General features: G+C 40.8%; 1 protein-coding gene across 4 annotated transcripts in view; it reads right to left on the reverse strand.

The window, feature by feature from the left end:
- The window catches only part of PIP5K1B (phosphatidylinositol-4-phosphate 5-kinase type 1 beta), a 361,155-nt gene that overhangs the window by 222,681 nt on the left and 118,046 nt on the right, over window positions 1-20,428 (reverse strand). For all 4 annotated transcript variants that reach the window (XM_016190557.2, XM_060199750.1, XM_060199751.1 and 1 more), the window contains one exon: window positions 6,275-6,360. The gene's annotated coding sequence lies outside the window, so the exon portion shown is untranslated. The remainder of the gene's footprint in view (window positions 1-6,274; window positions 6,361-20,428) is intronic.

Below are 20,428 nucleotides of genomic sequence, written 5' to 3' on the forward strand. Positions count from 1 at the left end.
ATAGAGTTTGCAGCAGGATAGGTAATCTTTTTTTTCTTCTGGTTATAGAGCTTTCCTGTAAAAATATCAGCAAAATTGGGAGTCGGGCTGTAGTGCAGCAGGCTAAGCGCAGGTGCCGCAAAGCACAAGGACCGGCATAAGGATCCCGGTTCGAACCCCGGCTCCCCACCTGCAGGGGAGTCACTTCACAGGCGGTGAAGCAGGTCTGCAGGTGTCTATCTTTCTCTCCTCCTCTCTGTCTTCCCCTCCTCTCTCCATTTCTCTCTGTCCTATCCAACAACAACAACAACAATAATAATAACTACAACAATAAAACAACAAGGGCAACAAAAGGGAATAAATAAATAAAATAAATATTAAAAAAAGATTTAAAAAATATCAGCAAAATTCCTGAAAGCATGAATCAGAGCGAATACCAATTACTCAATTTAATTGGCATCTCCACATTCTATATTTTGATACAACTGTTCCCACCTTTTGTTCTATGCAAGCTCATGTTAAAAATCTTAAGATTCCATCTGGTCATCAACATGGTTTCACTGCTTTGAATTGACTTTCTCTACATAGAAGCGAGACAGAGGGAGACAGAGACAGAACAGACACAACAGAAAGGTGGGATTGTATCTTTTGAAATATAGTCAGTAGAGGGGTTGGGCAGTGGGGCACCTGGTTGAGTGCACATGCTACAATGTGCAAGAATCCAGGTTCAAGTCCCAGGCCGCCACCTTCTGGGGTGAAGCTTCACAAGACGTTAAGTGCTGCAGATGTCTCTCTGTCTCTCTCCCTCTCTTTTGCTCTGATATATATATACACAAACTTTAGAAATGAAATAAAATGGGTAGAACTTTAGGTAATGGACAACTACTGGATGATTTCACTCATAGAGGCACTAGAAATGAATAAACCAAAGGGCAGGCAGTAGTGTACTTGGTTAAGTGGACATAGCACCACATGCAAAGGCCTAGGTTTGAATCCCCACTCCCCACCTGCAGAAGGAACACTTCATGAGCAGTGAGAGAAGTCAGGTCTCTCTCTCCCTCTCTCTAACTTCCCTTCCCCTGCCCCTCAACTTCCCTCTGTCCTGTCAAAAAAAAATAGGGGGGGAGGAGGGGGAAGAGAAAAAGATGGCCATCAGCAAGGTGGAGTACTAGTGTTGGCACCGAGCCCCAGCAGTAACCCTGGTGGCAATAAAAAGAAACGACTAAACCAATGAATTTGCAGAAAAATGGTTGCCAAGTTGAACACTCTAAGAATAATGATATTTATCATGGGGACAAGGGAGGGGGAAGGAGTGGAAAAGGACTGTTGGGGAAGTTGAAGTGACTTGCACCCACCATGTACCCTTATTATGCATTTTATCATGTGATTAAAAAGAAATCTCATTTCAAGAATATTTTTGTGGTCTATGAAATGAGTGGTACCATGGATCAGATGTTAAGACTCTCAAACATAAGACTCTGGCTTCAGTTCCCTGCATCACATATGCCAGAGCTATGGTCTGGTTCTCTCTCTCACTCTCATTCACTAATAAATCTTCTGTGAAAAGAATAATAGTTTCAGATGAAGATTTGGGGTCTCCATTTTAGAGACAGCTAGTAGGCCTATTTTAGTTATATTTCATAGGGCCCATGACTATACTTTTTTTTCCCTGAGCCTGACATCTGATATGCAGGTGGACCCAAGTTGTTGTTTGGGGAGATGATGTCATGGCTGAAAAGGGGCTAGAAAGCTGGATCAGGGAAGAGAGTAGCTCCCAAATATGGGAAAGATGTATAAATATTGTTGACTGTAAAACCCATTGATTTGATCTGTTCCGGGGCACATATTCAGCTTAGGAGCCTATGTGACCTCTGCATCCCTCTAGGTCTGAGTTCACATTCTGTGGTCATGAGTAGGAACATTCCAAGCTGCCCCAATTTCAGGACCCATCTTCCTCAGGTGGTAGATAGAGTATGTTGTCTAGCTTCCCTTCAGAGGATGAAACATTCTCTACTGTTGTTGATCTACATTGAGGGCAATGTCCTATGGGGGCCCACAAAGGGGTCTATTGTGTTGTTCCTGATCTACAATAATACAGCCTTTAGGTTCATGATTAGTCAACAACTTGTTTGGCTTTATATGTTAACTCTTCTTTCAGCGACCAGGTTCCAGATGCTAACATGATGCCAACCAGACTTCCCTGGGCAGATGACCCCACCAATGTGTCCTGGAGTCCCACTTCCCCAGAGCTCCGCACCACTAGGGAAAGAGAGAGACAGGCTGGGAGTATGGATCGACCTGACAACGTCCATGCTCAGCAGGGAAGCAATTACAGAAGCCAGAGCTTCCACCTTCTGTATCCCATAATGACCCTAGGTCCATACTCTCAGAGGGATAAAGAATAGGAAAGCTATCAGGGGAGAGGATGGGAGACGGAGTTCTGGTGATGGGAATTGTCTGGAGTTGTACCCTTCTTATCCTATGGTTTTTGTCAGTGTTTCTTTTTTATAAATAATTTTTTTAAAAAAATGAATAATAGTTTCAAGAAACACCACTGTGTGAGCATTTATCATGTGTTAATGCTCTTGCTAAAAGAGTTAATATCGGGGAGCTGGGCGGTAGCACAGCGGGTTAAGTGCAGGTGGCGCTAAGCGCAAGGACCGGCATGAGGATCCCGGTTCGAGCCCCTGGCTCCCCACCTGCAGGGGAGTCGCTTCACAGGCAGTGAAGCAGATCTGCAGGTGTCTGTCTTTCTCTCTTCCTCTCTGTCTTCCCCTCCTCTCTCCATTTCTCTCTGTCCTATCCAACAACGACGACATCAACTACAACAATAAAAAGACAACAAGGGCAACAAAAGGGAAGATAAATAAATAAAAATTACCAAAAAAAAAAAAAAGACTTAATATTGAAAGACAGGCAAAGTAGATAAAAGGATTTCCTATAGGCAAATATATATATATATGTAAATACAGATAGATTGTTATAGAAGTAATAGTCAATCCATATCTGTAATCTCGGGAGAACCACTACAGTCTCCCATAGAGGGAAAGGGAACACAGAACTCCGGAGGTGGAAAAGGTGTGGAATTATACCTACCCCAGTTATCTTATAATTTTGTAAACCAATATTAAATCACTAGTCAATTTTGTTGAAAAGGTTTTCCCTCTGCAAACAATATGTAAATAATCACTGTGCTTTTATCTCTGTCAAATGTCAGTGTTTTCTTGTACTACATACCTGGTATAATGGAATATTAAAATTGACAGCTGGGAGTCGGGCTGTAGCACAACGGGTTAAGCGCAGGTGGCGCTAAGCTCAAGGACCGGCGTCAGGATCCCGGTTCAAGCCCCTGGCTCCCCACCTGCAGGTAGGTCCCTTCACAGGCGGTGAAGCAGGTCTGCAGGTGTCTGTCTTTCTCTCCCCCTCTCTGTCTTCCCCTCCTCTCTCCATTTCTCTCTGTCTTATCCAACAACAACGACATCAATAATAACTACAACAATAAAACAACAAGGGAAACAAAAGGGAATAAATAAATAAAATAAAATAAATTTTAAAAAATTGACAGCTCTTACTCTATATTGCTAATTTTTTTTCTAAGCACATTTCCATTCACATTATCATCAGTAGTGAGGGGGAGTTGTTTCCATTACACGCTTAGCAATGACTACTGTCACTTTATCTTTTCTAATTTGCCAAAGAAAAGAAAGTATCATCTGATTCAATTTGCATCTACTATGAAAACTAGTGAATGTTTAACATTGCTTTCATTATCTTTTAAGCTGTCTATATTTCTCAGACAGCGTTATATTATGTCAGATAATTCAAGAGAGACAAATGTAAAATTCTACTTATATGTGGAATACAAACAAGAGAAAAAGCAAGTAAAACAAAACAACTTAGTTATAAGTAACAGATTAGTGGTTATCAGAGGAAATGTGTCATCTTGGTTCAGTCTACCCTCCCACTTGAAGAAGACTGGTCCTGAAATGAGTACAGCCTTGATTGTTCCTAACTGTGACCAGGGATTGTGAGCTTAGACTGACAGGGATTCAGAGATTACAAAGGCTCCTGTGCTGAATATGAATATATATTGGCCCTAGGTCAGATCAATGGGCTTAACAACTAACGGTATTTACTTTGCTCATACTTGGAAAGTACTCTCTGCCCAGACAACTGAAGGAGGTGGAAGACAAGAGAAGACATTCAACCCATTTCCCAACACCATTTGTTGAAAATACTCACCTTTCTCCATTTAATAGTTTGGGCCCCTGATCAAAAATTAGATGTCCACAGGTGTGGGGTTTATTTCTGGGCTCTCAATTCTTTTCCACTGGTCAGTGTCTCTATTTTTGTTCCAGTACAATATTTTTAGCCCTTATCCATGTTAACCATCAAGCTCAAACAAAACCTACTAAAGTCATGGGACCCTAGGAACATACCTAAAATAGACTCCCTGTTTTCTATCTACACTAAAATTCCTATTCTTATCTGCTCTATTCCTACTTTTTGGTTCCAATTTATTGTTTGATTTTTATTATTTTGTCTTGCTTTGTATCTTCCCACCTTTTAGTCACCAGGTTACAAATGCTACTAAGATTCTATCCTGACCTCCCTGGGAAAACAACCTCACCAATATATCCCAGAACTTCACCTCTCCAGACCCCTAACCTACTATGGAAAGACAGAAATAGGCTGGGGTTATGAATCCATCTGCCAACATACATGTACAAGGGAAAAGCACTTATAGAAGTCAGAACTCCTACCTTCTGCACCCACAAAAGAATTCTGGTCCAAACTTTCAGAGAGGGAGAAATGTTATGGAAAGATGACCAGAGCGCTCTGAACTCCAGTTTCATTAGGACCCAGAGAGAAAAGAGGAAAAAAGGGCATTTGGAAAGAGTAATAGGTGAAGGGTGACTTAGAAAGGAAGAGAAGTCAGAACCATAGACATAATGTGCATATATATATAAATACAGACAAACAGTTATAGAAATAATAGTCAACCCACATTTGTAACATTGGGAAAACTACTGCAGTTTCCAATGGAGGGGATGGGAACACAGAACTTTGGTGCTGGGAACATTGTAGAATTATATCCCTGTTATACTATAATTTTGTAAATTAATATTAAATCACTAATAAAAATAATTTAAAAAGTCAGAGTAGGGTTTTCCTTCATCTTACCCTGCTTAGTAGAATCAATAGAATAGGAAACACTACTTTCAGTCATTTCACTTCTCAGACTCTCAAGCTTTTACAACAGAACATCTCTTGAGAGGTGGCCCAAGTTCAATCCTTGACAGAGTAATTCTGTGTCAGAATAACTCTCTGCTCTTCCCTCTCATAAATATATTAACACCATATACACAGACAGACAGACAAATTTTAAGACAACTCCCAAGGGTGCTTGAAACAGCAGTGTTATGAGAGGCTGTCTAATTGGCTTGAACAAAAGACAGATGATGAAATAATGCTTTATTATCATTTCTGTAAATTACCTGAATCTTACATACTGCAGACCTTTCCTTTAAGCAAGCCAAGACAAAGAGACTTCATAAGATGTCATCTGGATTCAATTTTTTTTGGTAGGGTAATGTTTCACAAAGATTATATGGACTTATTAAGCAAGGACATCCGTGTGGGAGAGGTACATTAAATTCTAGGGATATTTTGATAACTGACAAGGAACTAATAAGATAGTCACAGTGGTTATCTACCATTTGTTCTTAGACTTTCTATGTTTCTATGCCACTTAGAGGAAATCATTTATATTTAAGCAATTCAAGGTAAACAAAGATTAAAAAAACATTTGAAAAACATTTGAGTATATATATATATATATATATATATATATATATATATATATATATATACACATAAAAGAAAAGATGAAAAATTCACAGAAGCACAATTGATTATCTATGGATGATGGGATTTTTGAATGCTTCAAGTTTTCATTTTTCTTATTTTGCTAGTTTCTCCCAAGTATTCCTCAGCAATCACTGCTACATTTAAAAGGGCAACAATAATGTTATTACAATTTTTGCATAACCATTTCACTAGCTCCCCAGTCCTCTATTACAATTTTTAATCAAAGACTGTAACTAATGGTAGAGATTGTATCTCTTGAGTTCCACCCTTTTTGGAAGCCAACATTCACAAAACTCCCTACTTCTATGTGTTCATATTCTACATTTGAGAATTTCAAAATGAATGCTTTAGAAAATTTGCAAGTAGCATGTAATAATAATGAATCAGTTGAAACAAACTAAAAACACAAACTGTATTTCCTTACCTTTGTAAATGAAATGAAAAGTCATCTGTAGTTGATCGTGATGGATGACCTACTCATCGTTAAAGACTATTTTCCATCCCAGGCTCCTGTTAAAATAGAAATCACTAGTTATTACTGATTCATATCCCTATCTCATCTACCTAAAAAGGTGCCTGTAGAGATATATATCATTCAAGCAGTTACAACAAACAGGAAGAAAGGGATGTGTATTCAGGAAAGAGAACTTGCTATCAGAATGGACTCACAGAACGTTAAGCTATGTGGCCAGTGTAGTCATTGGTGACCCTGCAGAGTCCCAGTTTGACTCACAGTCCTATCGATCCCAAAAAGAAATAATCTGTTTCACAACTGCCCAATGTTCAGAAGATAAAAGCAAACAGCCACACCTGCGGACCAAGAGGAAATTTCTCCTTTGGGTGAGGATATGTAGATGTAAGGACAATTTATCAATATTAGTTCCAAGATTATCAATTGTGATTTTCATAAGGGTAGCTTAGAAAAAAGAGCCTCAATAGTCCAACAAACCTCTCTTTTTTCTTTATTGGGGGGGATTAATGGTTTACAGTTGACACTAAAATACAACAGTTAGTACATGTGTAACATTTCTCAGTTTTCCACAGAACACTCTTAACTCCCCACCTAGGTCCTCCTCTGCCATCAGGTTCCAGGACCTGAATATTCCTCCTCCACCCCAGAGTCCTTTACTTTGGTGCAAAACACCAACTCCAGTCCAAGTTTTGCTTCAACAAACCTCTTTTACTAGAATCACCTGGAGGATACACTTGTTCCCTGTAAACAGTTTTAAAAATACAGAGATACATCCCTATCTCCCCAGGAATAAGCAGTGATAATAGCCTGTGGGATATCCTTTCAAAATCTTCCCTCACTGTATCTATGCACACATATTCTGCTTTTTGCTTTTACTGCTACATTCAGATTCCCCCCCCCCCCCAAACCGGCCTCAGTTTAGAAAAACTACATGGTATTCCACAAGATGAATATACTACAGTTTAGTCAACCACTTCATTGTGGATGAACACTCTGCTGGCTTCAAGTATGGCTGGCATACCAGGGCAGGAACAAAGAGCCTTATCCAAACATCTTTAAAGTTCAAGTACTTTTATTTCTGTGTGAAAGAATTCTAGAAGTTGGGCCAAACTTGATAAGATGCATCAACCATTTGAAGGACCACTGCAATATTGCTTTTTGTAAAGGGCTGAAGCAATACATGCAAGAAGAGTACCTGAAGGCTAGTGGACTCATCAGCACTGGATGTCTGCCATCTTTAAAATGCTTGCCAACCTGATGGGCAGATAACAGCAGCTCAATTGTTTGAACACATGCTTTCGGACTGTTAGTGGACTTATCCTTTTCACAGGTTTATTGGTGACTTACAGATCCACTTTATCTACTTTTTGCTTACTTTTATATTGCATGTTAATTATCTTTTTACTTTTAGACTCAATTTATAACATCCAGTACTAGTATGTTAAACTTTAGCTCTGGCATAAGAAATATTCTGTTATTATCTAATTTTATTTTTAAATGAGGAGTTATCTATTATATATATTTTAAAAGAGATCTTTAAGCATCAGTTTATATAATAAGACATGCTCTTCTTCATTCTGCTGTGTCAATATAAAGCACAAAGAAGTTACATAATCCAAAATCACTCTCATATTTCTAGCGTAAACTCTTTGGTTAGCATTGTTAGCATTCACAAGGGAATATTTTCATGACTGAAATTTGATGGCTATAATCTTCATAAAATTTTTCATAAAATTTATCTTTTTCATAAAATTTATCTTTTTCATAAAATTATAAGCTCTTACATTTTTCCTATGACTACTCATTTCTTGGAACTCATGAGTTATCTTAGGTTCAAGTTTCAATAATTTACATTCTATCAGAAAACTAGCAACTTACTTTAGATTTTTGTAACTTAATGTCATAAAGTTGATAAAGCATTCCCTAAATTATTTTTAGTCTACTGGGATTCAGATATTTTTCTCTTATTTCTGGTGTGTGTATGTATGCATGCATCAATATAAGCTGTGTGTGTTAGATTTTTTACTCCACATAGCTAGCTTTTTAAACATCGTTATAGTGTTTGTCTGTGTGGTTGAATCAAAGTATTGCTCAAATATGACAGAGGCTCTGGGAGCCCCTGGGCTTATAGCTGCATCACCCCATATATAACTCCATCTTTCATGCCTCATTCTCGAAGCTGGCCTAGGAGTCTTGGCTCAGAGCACTCTTCTTTAACCTCGCTGCAGTTCCAAGCTAACCTGATACAGTTGTCTTAGTAGCTTCTTTACTTTCTCTGTCAAGAAAGCTGTGAGAGTGTTTTTTGTTTGTTTTTATTTTTCACATGGTAGGGCTAGAATCCAGAGTTTCACAAGTGCATGAGACCATAAAGCAACCTTCCTGGTTCAAGTTCTCTTCTTATTTTCTTTTTTTATAAGAGTGAGAGAAAGAGAGATGCCAAATCATCACTCCACTATCTATGGAGCGCCACCTGCTTCTGTATTTGGCACTCACTCACATATGGAACTGTGTCTTGAAAACTCTACCTGCCATGTCACCTCCCAGACCCCATTAAGAATTTTTTTTTTAATGGTGTATTGCACCAAAGTAAAAGACACTGGGGTAGTTGGGGGGGTGGGGGGAGCTCACACCCTGGAATAGGATGGCAGAGAACCTAATGGGGTTTGTATTGTTATGTGGAAAAATGAGAAATGTTATGCATGTACAAATTATTTTATTTACTGTTTACTGTAAAGCATTAATCCCCCAATAAAGAAATTAAAATAATTTTTTAAAGATTTACTTAGTAACCAATGGTGGGGCTGGGTTAGGGGGAGGGGGCCAAAGCATCACTCTGGGCACATAAAAATTCAGGGACTGGACGTAGGAACTCATGCTTCTAGTTTAACAAAGTTCAAGGAGCCGGGGAGACCGCTCAGTGGTGGAGCACAAGACCTGCACACAAAAGGTCCCCAGTTCTATCTCCAGTTCTGCATATGCAAGAGCTGAGGGATGCCCTGGCTTCTTGTACTCACTCATAGAAAATATCAATAAACATATATTTTTAAAAGTCCACAAGGATAGCTGTGTCCCTCCTCTGCACCCCCATTAATCCTAGCCAGTGAAAAAACAAAATAAAAAAACAAACAAACAAAAAAACCAAGAACTTGTTCCATGAAGATTAGCTGACTTGAAGGAAACCATGAATAGCATTTAAACTATCTAGATGAGGAATGAACAGCCTGCAGCCTGTTTCCCATGAGTGATATTTCTCATAAACCAGTCTTTTGATAGAAATTGGATAGTGATAAACCTCAAGGTATGATTTCTGACAAGAGCCTGGAATGTAGAAATTCTAGTGGTCAATTCAGGGCAGAATTATGACTCAAGCCTTCTTAGGATGTGTGTCCATGTGTAATGTGGCACAAAATGTCCAGTTATAAGGCATTTTCTTAACATTACTTTGGACATTAAACAGACCCAACAAATACTGTCATATGATTATACTGTTGGAACACCAGTTCAGCCTACAATAATAATGGGTTGCCAGTTAATGTCACATGTATTTTTCCAATGCAAAAATGCATCAGGATGTTTCTGATAACTCAATGCAATGAAGCATTTTTGACTAAGTGATTATCTGTTCTTGCTGATATTTAGTACCTTTTTTTCCCCTGTTTGGCTAAAGCATTCATAATTCACATGATTTCACAACTTTGTATACTTTAAGTGAGCTTGAGGGAAGGAGAGATGGTGTGTGTGCACGCAACCTCTTGGCATTCTTCAGTTCAGCTCGGGCTGTTCTGACTCTCACATTGGGAGTCTGATGGCATCCATGTCAAGTTGTTGTCTTGCATTTTGTCATGGTGGGTCTTCTTGTTAAGATGCTGATTTGCAGAAGTGAAACCCTTGACTGGTAAACTGACAATGGTAAAAGGAGTTACTACTCCTCCAAACACTTCACCTGGGCCTGGCTTTACACTTGACTTGACCAAACCTGGCCATCACAGCCCCTGGGGAGCCTTTACAAAGGAGAATTCAAAGGAAACTTCAGATTCTCCAGTCATGCATCCAAACAAGTAACCTGACCTTAGCTTGGTGATTCTGGGAAACAGTGTCCTTGGTGTGTTTCAGAGGCTTGCAGTCAGCAAAGCTACTCTGACAGAAAAGGGAGCTAAGAGGCTACATGTCTTCAAGAGGAAAGAAAGTCAAGTTCAGTGAGAAAAACATGTACCATCATCAGTGTGTAAAGGAGAGGAATGTGAAAATGGATTTCCCAGCTGCTCCCAAACATCTACAAAATAACTCAGCTCAACAACAAAAAACAAGTAACTCAATAAAAAGTGGGCAAAGGGTCTGAACAGACAGGGGTGGAAGAGATAACATCATAGTTATGCAAAGATTTTCATACCTGAGGTTCCAAAGTCCCAGTTCAATCCCTAGCATGACTATAAACCAGAGCTGAGCAGTGCTCTGGTTAGAAAAAAAATGAATAGACTATTTTCTAAAGAAGATATAGACATATGAGAAAATGCTCCACTTCATTTATCACTAGAGAAATGCAAATTAAACCACAATGAGTTACCAACTCATGCCCTTTTGAATGGTTCCCATCTGGCAAACAGTAAATGACAAGTGCTGGCAAAGATGTAGAAAAAAGGAACTCTGATAACTGTTCACTGGAATACATACTGGTGCAGCCCTTATGGAAATAGTATGGGGAGTCCATAAATAAACAAACAGGGAACTACCTTCTTATCCAGTAATACCTCTTAAGCATATATGCAAAGGACATGAAAGCAGTAATTTAAGGGCCAAATGTAACCCTTATGCTCATAGCTCCATTATTCACAATAGGCAAAATATGGAAGCAACCTAAATGCCCATCAACACATGGTAAATAAAGAAGTCATGGGATGTATGCTCCAAAGAATAATACCCTTCAGGGCTGGGTACTGGCTTACCTAGTTGAGCTCACATGTAACAATGCACAAGGACCCAGGTTTGAACCCCTGGTTTCCACCTGTAGGGGAAAAGCTTTTCAAGTGGTGAAGAAGTGCTGCAGGTGTCTCTGTCTCCCTTATCCCCTCTTAATTTCTGAATGTCTCTAGCCAACCAATAAAGATAATTGAAGTTTTTTAATTATAAAGAAAATAATATAATTCAAAAAAATAATATTGTGTTCTTTGGGACAAAATAGATGGAAATGTAAGGGATTAGACTTAGTGAGTTCAGGAGTAAGAGCTAGCTACTGGATGGTTTCACTCATGTGGAATGTAGGGAATTCAAAGGCATGAACATGCAAAGGAAACAAAAAATAATCAAAATGTTCCTAAGACTTCATGAGAACTATGATGGTTATTGGGGATGAGGCCACAGAACTTTGGTGGTGGGTACAGTGTGGAACTAAAATCTTATAAAACTGTGATTAAGTCACTAATACAATTTTAAAAAAGTTTTACTTACTTATATTTATTTTGGATAGAGACAGGAGAGAAACTGCAAAGGAATGGGGAGATAGGGAGAGAGAAAGAGATACCTACAGCATTGCTTCATGGTTTATGAAGCTTCCCATCTGCAGGTGGGGAGTGGGTGTCTGAACTTGGGTCCTTGTACACTGTAATGTATACTGTACACTCTATGGGTTGTGATGCCAACCAACAAATACAAATCTTGAAAATAAAACTGAATTCCTCAAGAAAATGATGTGTGAGTTGGAAACTCACTCAAGAACAGTGATTTGAGGCAGAGCTAAACATCATCAGGAAATCACTATTTCTTTCAGGGTTAGAGGCAAATGGAGAAGAAGACCCAAGAAGCTGGAGGCTGGGACCAGGGCATCATGGTGAGGACTGACAGGCAGAAGCAGGAGGGGTCTCTGGGGAAGCCTGGAGAAGACACAGTCACTGGTGGAGCCACCACTCAAGTCAAGAAGCATTAGGGTTAACATTGCTCTCCTTTCTCACTGTCACCTGCCAGGGTTCTTAAGGGCCAGCACTGTGTCATCCACCTGACAAGGGGAGTCCAGAACTGCAGATGCTGAGAACTGATGACTGTGGGATGATACAGAAGAGGAGAATAGTGAGTGATGGCTCTGAGGACAAAACATCCATGACTAACAGAGGAAGAGAAGGGAAATAGTAAATGACGTGGGGAAGTAGGTAGGGGTCAGTAAGATGCATAAGAATATAATTCTCAAAGAAAATGTAGACTGGCAAGTGGGCTAGGGACCAAGATCTTCATGACAAGGGAAGGGGGCAGGGTGTGCACAGACCTTAAACAGACAGGTCACCTGAGGCTGCCAGGGCTACTACAGACTCTCTCGGCAACCTTTGCCTGGCATCAAATCAGAAGGTTGTGTGTTGAGATCTAAACCAATATTGTTGGATTTCAAGTTGACTACATTTGCTCCCTTTTGCCCCCACACCCATCACAAGCTCTCTGTCCTGGTTGTCTGACAAAAACAATGAAAAGACTGATACATTCCACCCTGCATATTTCTCAATTTGTAAACACATCCAAAGAGGAGCCTGCAGTACTAATTTCCATAATAATTTCCTGTAAACCTTGTTCTACACCAATGATTCTCTTCTCTTTTTATTTTTTTCTCTTTCTTTCTTTATTTCTTTTTTTAATCAGAGCACTGTTCAGCTCTGGCTTATAGTGGTGCAAGGGATTGAACTTGGGACTTTGGAGCCTCAGGAATGAAAGTCTCTGCATAACCACTAGGCCATCTACCTCACCCTACACCAATGATTCTCAACCTTGGGGAAAAGTTCTGAGAAACTTTTCAAAAATAAAAAAAAAATTCTGAAAAAAAACTCCATAGCTACCAGAAGTTCTAAGTATTGGGTTGTTGGAAAAGTCATGATGCATTTTTACATAGGAAAACAAGAGAATTACTTCATGATTTTTCCAACTGCCTAATATATCACACCTGTGAGCCATTCCAGGCCCCTGGAAATGGTGGAGCTATGTAGGCATCAAGTCCCAGTGACAACCCTGGTGACAAAGGGAAAAAGTTTAATGGACTATTTTCCATGTTGTATGTGAACTATCCAAATACAGCAAATGAGAACCATGGATGTAATTTCAAGTAGAAGTGCCTGAGTCTTTTTCAGACTACAAAAAAGTTCGGTTATATTCAGTGATCGGGAAAGTCATGACATATTTTTGCACAAAAAAACATAAAAGGATACATCATGACTTTCCCAGCATCCCAATACTAAGAAGTTATAGGCTCGGGTTCATTTTTTTAGACTACTTGAATAAACTCTCAAATAAGTGCAGAAAATTCTGCTTGTTTTCTCCTTCTCCTTCTTCCTGTTTTAACCAGCTCTGGCTTATGGTGGTGCTGGGGATTGAACCTGAGACTTCACAGCCTCAGGCTTGAAAGTCATTTGCAAAACCACTATGCTGTATCCCTAGAGAAAATCTGCCTATTATACAACAAAGGAGAGACCTTTACTGACGTGTTCAGTCACACACATTTGTACACTCACAAGACATGCAAATACAACTAAGGTGTCTCATATTCCATGTGAAACTCCTCTATTCTGACTCGGAACATGACTTTTAAAAGTTTTGCTTTGTCCACCTAATATTTATATAACCAAACCACTTCCAAAACCAATTCCAAGTGGTGCCACCTGCTTACTAGGAATCCAAATGGTGACAATCAAAACAAGCCATGGGGCACTCATATTCTCTCATAAAAAATATATTCATGAGGGGTTGGGCGGTAGTGCAGTGGGCTAAGTGCACATGGCGCAAAGCATAAGGACAGGTGTAAGGATCCTGGTTTGAGCCCCCGGCTCCCCACCTGCAGGGGAGTCACTTCATAGGCGGTGAAGCAGGTCTGCAGGTGTCTGTCTGTCTCTCCCCCTTTCTGTCTTCCCCTCCTCTCTCCATTTCTCTCTGTCCTATCCAACAACGAGCAACATCATCAACAACAATAATAACCACAACAAGGCTACAACAAGGGCAACAAAAGGGGGAAAAATGGCCTCCAGGAGCAGTGGATTCATGGTGCAGGCAATGAGCCCCAGCAATAACCCTGGAGGCAAAAAAATATATATACTCATCAACTCTCCAAAGTGGCTCTCACCAAGTAAATAAAACAAGTCATCAATGGTGCTGACAAAAGCCTCCACAGAAAATGAACCACTCCTCATGCATTTTCCAGACCAAGGTTGTGCCCAAACTATTCACAAGCCTTCACAAACCCAGCCTTTGGTACAAACAGCAGACTGGTGAAAGCAACCCCAGAAAACACCTATGTGGGATGTGTTGCTTTCCACGCCGTCATGAAAACAGTGTGGCGTCATCTTCCCCAGCCCTGATTTTCATTTCAAATACACAAATAGATAATACAGGGGAGGGAAAGGGAGGGAAGAGGGGAAGCTGATAGTCCAGAGAAAAGATGTAATTTTGCAGGGGAAAAGTTGTGCACAGGGGGCCAGGCTGTGGTGCACTGGTTAAGTGCATATGTTACCATGTACAAAGACCCAGGTTCAAGCTTCCGGCCCCCACTTGCAGGGGAAAAGATTCACATGTAGTGAAGCAGGGCTGCAGGTGTCTCATCTCATCTCATCTCATCTCATCTCATCTCATCTCATCTCATCTCATCTCATCTCATCTCATCTCACCCACCTCCTCTCTTCCTCCCTCCCTCTCTATCCCCCTTCCCTCTCAATTTGTCATATCAAATTAAAGTTGAGAAATTAAAAAACAAAAACAAAAGCAAACGCTAACATGCAAATGGCAAAGCAGAGCACTATCCAAGTGGTATGCTTTGCTGGCTCTGTTATTACTTGTTTTAAATTTCTTCCCAGAGATAGTTGGGATAATCACTAGTAATCCACAGAACTTGACTTTTTGCCTTTATCTTGAGCTTACATTTCTCTCCACTTCATCTTCTCGATATTATATTCTGACTGCAATGTAAAACTTCTCATTGTTTTATTTTCCAGGCTGTGCTTTCTGTCCATTTTATTTCTGCTGTGTTTCCATTTCTTCACTAAGAGAAGATCCCTTAGGAATTATTCAGTTATCACAATAATAGTAATGATATAAAATGTACATGAAGTAAAATCAGTTACAAAACTGGGTGGTGGCTCACCTAGTGGAGTGCACACATTACCATGCTCAAGGACCCAAGTTCAAGTCCCCGGTCTGGTCCCCACCTGCAAGAGGGAAGAGAGTATTGCTGTGGGTGGCAATCCTTCTCTCTGTCTCTCTCCCTCTCAAGCTCCATCTCTAACCCTTGTCAAAAATAATAGCTGTTGGAAAGGATGGATTCAGGCAAGCATCAAACCCCAGAGAAAATCCTGGTGGTAAAATATGTAAACTAAAATCAGTGATGACTCACAGGAAGTAATAACCTGTATCTATATGGCTCTGCTCCAGTCCGTAGCAGTCTGCAAAGCTGTTCTGATCTATTTTCTTTTGAGAGGGTAACAATCCTATATGCCCCCAATACCAAAGACAGCTGGAAAAGTACCCAGAAGCACTCCCTCTGAGCCAGAAGAAAATCTCTGTCTGACTGAAAATGCTCTTGAAACTGAGATCACGACCTTAATCATCAACCAGTAATAAAAGTGGCTTCAAACACAGATGTCTAGGTAGAAGGAAAATAGTAGTGAGATCACCACTTTTGGCATGTGCCTTGCCCACAAGGGTATACTTATTTACACATTGATTCCCACACTCCTCTATGTAAGCTACTTTGGGGGACAGTGGAGAGGAATCAGATTGTCCCTGTTGCCAAGGTGTTTAAAAGAGAAGCCAAAACACAAGCATCAGTAACAATGGGAAAGCCTTTAACAGGATTAGGAGTTAATACCTTTCTCTTGGCTTTGTCTCTAACAAGGCTTCATTAGCAGTCAGAGTTTATCTGGAATACTGCTTTTTATTTTTTTTAAGCATCAAGAAATAAAGTAAAACCAGGCCATAGAGATCAGAAACCAGCTATTAATCTTCAAATATTAAATTTCTAAAGTGTGAGAGACACACTTATCTGTGGACACACACACACACAAACATACAACACTAGGCAGAGTTGCTTACCACGAACAAACAATTTAACTGGACAATCAAGACCAAAAGGGGATGTTCAGAGGGAAAGAGGTCTGGAGTAGAAAGTTATTTATTTACTTTGGTGCCAGGGACTCACCTGGCATGTGGTTCCACTCTCTGGCCAACTCATTCACTGTATCTTAGCTAGAAAGCTAGAGACTGAGAGGACAGCACCCCTCTATCACTGGCAAGCTTCCCCTGGTGCTGATGCTCCCATGGGATATTAAGATGTGAACTCACACAGGGTAAGGGTAAGGCATGCACTCTACCAGGTGGCCTACCTCTATGCCTCAAGAAGCCATGTTAGAGGACAAGTGAGGTGTCAGGGCTTGCATGACGGAGAAGTGTAGAAGGGCATGGCTGTGAGGCACTCCTGGTAAGAGAGAACTGGTTACCCTTCCTGAGGAGTGGGAAGGCAAGTTGGAGCTAGAGGTGGGCCCCAGGCAAGGCCACCTCGAGTCAAATATAAGCAGCATCCAATGAAGAGTGTTTCAGTCACAAGCCAGTAAGATTTCCAGTCAACAGTATTTATACCCCTTTCCCATATTAGGGAGCTACTCTCTTCCCTGATCCAGCTTTCTGGTGCTTTTTCCAGCCACGGCATCATCTCGCCAGACAATAATCTGGATCCACCTGCATATCAGATGTCAGGCTCAGGAAAAAAAAAAACAAACTAGTATACTCATGGGCTCTTTGGAATATAACTAAAATAGGCCTACTAGTTATCTACAAAACGGAGACCCTGCCCCCTCCAACGCTTCATCTGCACTATTCCAGCCTTTAGGTTCATGATTAGTCAACAACTTGTTTGGCTTTATTATGTTAACTCTTTTTTCAGCCACCAGGTTCCAGATGCTACCATGATGCCAACCAGACTTCCCTGGGCAGACACCACCACCAATGGGTCCTAGAGCCCTGCTTCCCCAGAGCCCCACCCCACTAAGGAAAGAGAAAGTCAGGCTGGGAGTATGGATCAACCTGACAACGCCCATGTTCATCGGGAAGCAATTACAGAAGCCAGACCTTCCACCTTCTGCATCCCACAATGACCTTGGGTCCATTCTCCCAAAGGGTTAAAGAATAGGAAAGCTATCAGGGGAGGGGGATGGGATACAGAGTTCTGGTGGTGGGAATTGTGTGGAGTTGTACCCCTCTTATCCTGTGTTTCGCTCAATGTTTCCTTTTTATAAATAAAAAATAATAATGATAAAAAAAGAAAGACAGAGGGAAAAATTAAAAAAAAAAAACCCACAAAAACAAAAACAGGGGCCAGTAGGTGGCTCACTGGATAGAGGGCACACATTACAATGTGCAAGGACGGGGAGTCGGGCTGTAGCGCAGCGGGTTAAGCGCAGGTGGTGCGAAGCACAAGGACCGGCATAAGGATCCCGGTTCGAACCCCGGCTCCCCACCTGCAGGGGAGTCGCTTCACAGGCGGTGAAGCAGGTCTGCAGGTGTCTATCTTTCTCTCCTCCTCTCTGTCTTCCCCTCCTCTCTCCATTTCTCTCTGTCCTATCCAACAACAACTACAACAATAAAACAACAAGGGCAACAAAAGGGAATAAATAAATAAAATAAAATAAAATAAAATAATGTGCAAGCACTTAGGTTCAAGCCTTCAAGCCAATACTTGGAGAGAAGCACTGTTGCCGTATATTTATCTTTTTTTCTGTCTCTCTCTCCCCCTTTCTGTCTTTCAACCAGTGTTGGGGAGATAGCATAATGGTTTTGAAAAAAATTTCATGCCTGAGGCACTAAGGTTTCTAACTCAATCTCCAGCACCACCATAAACCAGAGCTGAACAGTGCTCTAGTCTCTGTCTCTGGCATTAAAAAAATAAAAAGTATTAAGAAGAAGCCATCAGGAATGGCTTCATAAGCCCTCTTTAGGCCTCTTCCTCACTATAAAGCACCTCTTTCTCACTATATAGGGAGACTACCCCACTTTCCAAAGGAAGGCTGGGTGAGCCTACTCTGCCACTCAAGGAAAACTGGTCCTGTAATGAGTGCAGCCTTGAAGATTCCGAGCTGTGACCATGGACTGTGAGCTCAGACTGACAGGGACTCAGAGGTTACACAGGCTCCTGTGTTAAATGTGAGTATTTATGGGCCCTGGGTAAGATTGATGGGGTAAAGAGTAATAAATTTCTCCAAATCTGGGAGCTACTCTCTGCCCTAATCCAGTTTTTTTTACTATGCTGAAGGTTTTGTTTTTTGGTTTTTTTTTTTTTTGCCTCCAGGGTTATTGCTGGGGCTTGGTGCTAGCACTAAGAATCTACGGCTCCTGGTGACCATTTTTCTCTTTTTCCTTGCTTTCTTTTCATAGGACAGAGAGAAATTAAGAGAGGAAGGTGCTTGTGAGGCAACCCTCCTCCCCTGCAGGTGGGGAGCCAGGGGACTGAACCGGGATCTTTGCATGGGTCCTTGTGCTTTGTACTATGTACACTTAACCCAGTGTGCCATCACCTGACCCCTCCCCCCAATTCCAGCTTTCTAACTATATTCTCAATTCTGACTACATCTTCCCAGACAGTATTTCTAGCCCACCTCCATGTTAACCATCAAGTTCAAACAAAACTTATGGGCACCTAGGAACATACCTAAAATAGACTTGCGAACTTCTATCCGATCTAAAATCTCTATTCTCATCTGCTCTATTCCTACTTTTTGGTTCCTATTTTTTTTAATTTAATTTTATTGTTTTGTCTTGCTTTATATATTACTGCCTTTCAGTCACCAAGTTACAGATGCTACTAATATTCCATCCTAAACTCCCTGGGCAGATGACCTCACCAGTGTGTTCTGGAACCTTACTTCTCCAGGGCCTTACTCCACTAGGGAAAGACAGGAACAGGCTGGGGTATGGATCCACCTGCCAACACCCATGTCAAAGGGAGAAGCACTTACAGAAGTCAGAAATCCCACCTTCTGCACCCCAAAAAGAACTTTGGTCCACCATGTTCAGCGGGGAAGCAATTACAGAAGCCAGACCCTCTACCTTCTGCAACCCTCAACGACCCTGGGTCCATGCTCCCAGAGGGCTAGAGAATGGGAAGGCTATCATGGGAGAGGGTGGGTTATGGGGATTGGGTGGTGGGAATTGTGTGGAGTTGTACCCCTCCTACATTATGCCTTTGTTCACTAATCCTTTCTTAAATAAAAAATTTAAAAAAAAAAACCATTCATTATAAAAAAAAAAAAAAAAAAGAACTTTGGTCCACACAAAGAAAGACCCCTAGTTTCATCTGCGCTATTCTTACCTTTGGGTTCCTGTTAAACAATTTGTCCTGCTTTATATCTTACTGCCTTTCAGTCACCAAGTTGCAGACACTACCATGGTGCCATCTGAATTCCCTGGGAAGACAACCTCATCAATGTATCCTGGAACCTCACATCTCATAGCCCTACCTCACATGGGAAAGGTAGAAATAGGCTAGAGGTATGGATCGACCTGCAGGGAGAAAGCTTTGCGAGTGGTGAAGTACTGCTACAGGTGTATATCTATCTCTCTCCCTCTCTACAAGCCCCTTCTGTCTTGCTTTCTGGCTATCTCTATCCAATAAATAAAGATAACAAAAAAATGAAAAAAAAATTTTAATAAAATAATTATATCCTTGTTATCACATAATTTTGTAAAACACTATTAAATCACTAATAAAAAGAAAAGATATTAAAAAAAAGAAAAGGAGGAGGAAGAGGAGAGGAAGATGAAGAGAAAACATGGTCACCAGGAACAGTAGAGATGTGTAGGCACTGAGCAGTAGTGATAATAGTGATGGTAAAAAAATAAAAATGAGTAAATAAATAAATGGGTGAGATGGGAAGGGAAGGTCATGTTGAAAAACAGCTGTAGCAAGTGCTTCACTGAGAATGCATGAGACTGAGAGGCAGGCCTCCTGTGTGGTGCTGAGAAGAGCACTCTGCTCAGAAGGTGGACACTGCCCGAGTTCTGACAGCAGAGGGTGAAATGAGAGATGACCGTACTTTTGACCTTTGCTAACTATCTACAGGAGAACATGGCAGGGCAAGGAGCGGTTGCCTCCCTGTCAGT

The sequence above is a fragment of the Erinaceus europaeus genome, chromosome 10, assembly GCF_950295315.1.
Source record: "Erinaceus europaeus chromosome 10, mEriEur2.1, whole genome shotgun sequence".
Classification (NCBI taxonomy): Eukaryota; Metazoa; Chordata; class Mammalia; order Eulipotyphla; family Erinaceidae; genus Erinaceus; species Erinaceus europaeus.